The following is a 5,771-nucleotide window of genomic DNA, read 5'->3' as shown; positions in this document are numbered from 1 at the left end:
TACATTTTTCCTCAACCTTTTCAGATCTGTGAGTAAACTCTTCTCTTCTCTCTTTTTTCTTTCTCACTCAAAGCTTCCACCTTTTTCTTCACCTTGCCATTTCAACTTACAAGTGTGAGTGATTCTCATCTTCTTCCATCTTCCTCTTTCATTAGATAGTCCTTGCAAACTTCACCATAAGTCTTTATTTTTATTTATTTTTGTCAATTTTTATTGAATATTGGTACTATAGATGGTTGATTTAATTGAATATTTGTATAGTTAGGTATTTTGATATATAAATTTATGCCTGCAAATCTTTATTTTAATTTTCAAATTTATATTTTATGATAATTAGGTATTTGTATAAATGAATTTGACTATTTAAATTGTTTGAATGCTTAGTTAACATTGCCATTGATGTTGGATTAATTATGTATATTTAGTATAGTTGTAACTTATTATATAATCATTGTGATTCAACTAGCTAGGTGTTTATACTTGTTATAAAATCTATACAATTTACAGGTCTTAAATTCTGGATGTATAGAAAAATAAATAAATTTTTTTAAAAAATGCACTTTTAACAACAATTATGTAGAAAACCGTTGTGAAAAAACTTTCCACAACGGTTATTTGCAAATAACTGTAGTTTTCATAATGGTTATTTGTAGATAACCGTTGTGGAAAGTTTTTTCACAATGGTATTCTACATAACCATTGTTAAAAGTTTTTTTTTTTTAAAAAAATTATTTTTATTTAGAGACTTTTCATGTTTGTTATGTAAATAACCAACATGAAAAAGCAACATTTTGCTTTCCTTTCTTTTACTTCCCCCTAATAATCGATGTAAAAAAGTTCAAAATAACTATTGTTAAAAGTCCTTCCTGCAGTAGTGTGTCTACATGAAGATAATTAAATAAACTAGCTAATGACTCCAAATTCACCATCATCTAACGTCATAAGAGAAATTTGGATGTCTAGGACAACAAAATACTTTTTACCAATTTCCCAAAACAATCAAGTGTCATAAATCCTAAATTTGGCTATTGACCAATACTAGCCAATCTATCATGCTAGTGGCATTACAGCTTAGATGTACCAATGACTTAATAAGCAAAATACCTTTAGTTGGAAATACTATACTTAAGCTTACATATAGGAATAAGTAAAGACATTATAAGATGTCTTTAGCTTTACCATCTTTTCCTTTAGCCTCATGCATTTGTTTCCTAAAAAATTAATAGGTAGCAAGGAGTAAGATATGATATCTGATGAATCACATATTTTACACGTTTTTATTTTACATTTTTGACCATATTTCATTAGTTTAGACCCTTATATGCATGGTTTTGACATTGCATTTGATCATTGGCTCATTTGCATTGAGTTTTGGCATTAAGGGCATTTTGCACATTTTATTAGAATTAATTGTTTTTAATTTAGAATTTCAATTCATTGGCATATTTTATTACTTGGGTAATACATTTTTTAAGACTTTATTTAGTTCAATTTCATTATATTAATTTTGCTTTGTTTGCTTTCTATTTTTAGGGATTTAGAGGCAATTTAGACATTTTGTATTTCTAAAAAAATCAGATGAGGCACTTGGCAAAAAAGGAAGAAATGATGAATTGAACCAAAAGCCCTGGCTTGCCATTTTTCATCACACAAAATCGCTCGTCTTCATCTCAATTGCACACACACTCATCTCTTTTGGTTCCAAAGTTTATGGAACAAAAAAGGAAGAAATGATGAATTGAACCAAAAGCCCTGGCTTGCCATTTTTCATCACACAAAATCGCTCGTCTTCATCTCAATTGCACACACACTCATCTCTTTTGGTTCCAAAGTTTATGGAACATGATTGCTGAGTTCATTCATCTCGACTGCACGCATGCCAATCATTCATCCTCTATTCAATATTCATTCATCTCACATCTTCTTCTTGGTCACAAGCTCGTCGCTTACACATACAAATGTGTCATATCCTATTACTCAATTCCTCTCAGTCACAGAGCTTAGTTGCACTCCACGGTAGAACTTTCTTTCTCAGTTTTAGTTCTCTCTCTCTCCCCTCATTCCTGTCGATCACATAGCATTCATTTATAGACTCTTCAAGTCATCTTCTATGGCAGCTTCTTGTGGATCTTTTCTTTAGATAGTAGCTATGGAGAGTGAGATGAGAGGTTAAATCTTTAAGGATTCTCTAAGATGATGAAATTTCACTTGAGCTTCAGTACTCTTGATTTGGTTTTGTCTAGTTCTTGTTTTGATTTCAAATTTAATTCATTGATTTTAGCTAGATTAATTGAATTAATTTGATATCATTTTTCTTGTTGAAGATTAGATTGCTTTGGTTTACATTTTCCTTTAAATTTGTGCACTTCAAGTGTTTGAGTTTATGTTTTAATGGTTATTACTTGCTAAATTAAAACCCTTCTTAATTCTTGCTTGATATTTCTGATTCCTTCAGCTTCCATTAGGTCTTAATAAGAAGTCAATTGTCTAGATTCAATTATTCTGAGTGTTAGAGCAAGATTTTAGCAAGGCAAAAATTCAATACGATTTGTTTTATCAAAGTTTGTTAATTGTTTAGGGGTTATATGTCTTGGTCTAAGCCACATTTACCTAGTCCTAGTGGTCGTTAGACTTTTATTCTGTCAATTAAGTCACATAGATACCGAGCTTATTAAATTAAGGAGTCTATGATGGTGGAATGGATTCAAAACTTAGATAATTCACTCATTTGCTTGCTTGAGTTAGTTATTTCCATTCATTTTCACTTAAAATTTAGAAAACCAAAAGTACTTTTTTTCTTGATTTTTTTGTCAAACCAATTACATTCTAGTTTCTTTGAAAAATTTGATACGACTAAGGGTTTTTCAATATCTCAGTGACCACAAGATACATAAATTAAAGCACAAGCATAAGTGGCGAGTATACCTTGCAATAAAATAGACTCTCAATTCTTAGCTCATCTGTTACTAAAGCATGTATGTGCATACTATGCAATGCGATCGTGCATCCCATCTTATTTGTAATTTCTCATTTCACTAAATACAATTAACATTAAACTCATAGTAATTAAAAGATTAATACATAAAAATGATTACCAAGCTTTAATCTAAATTCAAGGGATCCTAAGTTTTCTAAATAATAATGAGTTTAAATCAATCAAAATCCTCTATATTAGAGTAAAAACAAGTTTTAAAAGCATGGGATACCTAATATGAGTGAAAGAATTTGAAGACGGCTGAAAAAACAAAACATATGCTATGATACAGGGCAATGCATTATGGCTCATGCACCCTGCACTGTGACGTGTTACTCTCTGTGCCACGCTTCGTGGCTTAAGCACCATGCGTCGTAGCATTGCATGAAAATTCAACAAATTCTATTATCATTTGACAGCAAAATTGAGGAACTTCTGACATACCTCAATTCTCCGTCCGATATCCAAATGATGTTATCTAGGTATCTACGGAAAGCTCTTTACATGAACTAACTAATGGCATGAGTTTACATCCAAAACAAGTCACACTAGGAAGTTGGACACCCAAATATATTTTAATCACTTTTCACAACTTTTACTCAAAATAAGTGTCCAAAACCCTCAACATGTGCTAAAAGCCTTTCCTAACACTTGGATCATGTCCATTAAACTTAAGACTATCAGTACAACATGTCACCCACACTTAAACCATAGTATAATAGAAATTCACCCCTCAAACCTTTTTACCTAAAACAAAGGGGGAGATAAATTGGCATTGCATTACACCCTAACCAATCAAAACATGTTCAATTCATCATTTTTATATTTGCATTAGTATTTCAGCTCTATTAACATATATATATATATATATATATATCTCACAATATACACAAAATCTTAGGTTCCAAAATACAAATCAAACATTTGCAATAACAAAATAGTGCAAGTATAATGATAAGCAACCTAGAATTGAAAAATATATACTATTACACAAAATAAACTAAGTTAGAGGTATGCAAAAAGGAATATCCTAATTTCTAGCCTCTTGAGCCTTCTCCCTTTCTGCACCAGAGCTAGAGCCTAAAAAGTGTTACATGAAAGGGGTGACTCTAGCCACTCAGTAACTAATATAAAAACTACCCTATGCAGTTATATATCAATTACAAAACAAGCATATGCATATGAAATCAAGCACTTAAAACATACTCAGACATATCATAACTCATCATTTTTCATTTAATAACTTCTTTATCTCATATATACTAGGTATATTGTCATCACATTTTTAGATATGTGACATGACTCCTTATTCACATGACTTGCCACAACTCAACACGTGTGACATGTCATATATTTATATAGGCAATAATTAACTAACCTTATAACCTCCTTATTTTCTCAAACTGAAATCGTGGGCTATAACATTGAATAGGACTCTATCTGTGTGACTGGACTACCTAAACTCACTAATCATAAGGTATGATCCGGCCAAAAATCACATGACTCGCTCTCGAACCATGGCTTCCCCCATTCTCAAAAGGTGTCACATACTCTAAACTATTCTCCTCATTGAACTAGTGGAGAAAGCTAGGTTTTAGTCTCTCAACAAACTATGGGACAATCCCTCGATAAACTGTAGGGCAAGGCTATACCCTTATGCATCGGAGGGCAGCCTAAATACCATATGAATTTTTCTCTACTCCTAATCCCTAGACGAACTCCCACCCACTAATTATGCCATAAACATACTCGCTTATCTCCATATTTTTATTTACTCAAAATCAATCAGCACGTTGGGCTCATGACCATGCACTACCTAAGTAAGCAAAAATTCTCATTTTTTCCATCATAACACATCTTCTTTAACATATTCATCATTAATCACTCATTTACAATACATTGGAAAAGGAAATGCTTTTTAAACACCATTTTTACCACTTCAAAACTAATTTAAAAACCACTTTCACATGTTTACTACACATCACATAATTACCAGAATACCAAATTTCAATGCATGTAACGCAATTTCACATATCATAATTTTCATAATAAACATATAATTCATATTACAATTAACATACAACTACCCAAAGTAAGGTTCCCTCGGTTATCTCAAACCTTTGAGAGGTCAAATGTTTACCCCTAAATATTATAGCTTTCAAGCTTGAATTTCCAAGCCAAATGGGTGACCAAGAGCCAAAAACTACAATCAACCAAGTTGAATTTCATCAACATTACCTTCTCAAGCATTAAACCCTCAATCCTCTACTTCTAAATTGCCCAATGTTCACTCTACATGAGTTTGAACCTGTCCATTGGGTTTATTATTTATCTTTGGTCCCCAAAAACATTAATGAACCATTAAATTCTCATTAAAGGCATCACAATCTTCCAACCACCCATAATAAATGATTTTTTAGATATTAATTGTGCCCAACAACCCAAGACATCAAAAATTTATTATACTAGGTTTATATACTCTAATCTACTCTCATTTACTTCATTTGAATTAATAAATTCAGACCCATAACCCATATGGACTGAAAATCCACTTCCATTATCAAACCCTAACTACAAACTCATAAATGTGGAAGAAATAGGGAGATTAATGAGTATGGTACTTACCTTAGGTGTTTGTAACCTCCAAAATACTCCCAATGTCATCCACAAATAAACCCTAGCAAAGCTTGGTGCGTCCTTCCGTTTCCTTTTTTCTCTTCTCTCTTTTTCTATTTCATTTTCATAATTGATATCTGCAGAAAATGACCATACACCATAGTGGACACACAATTCACCG

Source organism: Prosopis cineraria, unplaced genomic scaffold (genome assembly GCF_029017545.1).
Source record: "Prosopis cineraria cultivar Desert tree isolate PC_DT_omini unplaced genomic scaffold, ASM2901754v1 PC4, whole genome shotgun sequence".
Taxonomy (NCBI): domain Eukaryota; kingdom Viridiplantae; phylum Streptophyta; class Magnoliopsida; order Fabales; family Fabaceae; genus Prosopis; species Prosopis cineraria.
Note: the sequence above shows the minus strand (reverse complement) of the source record.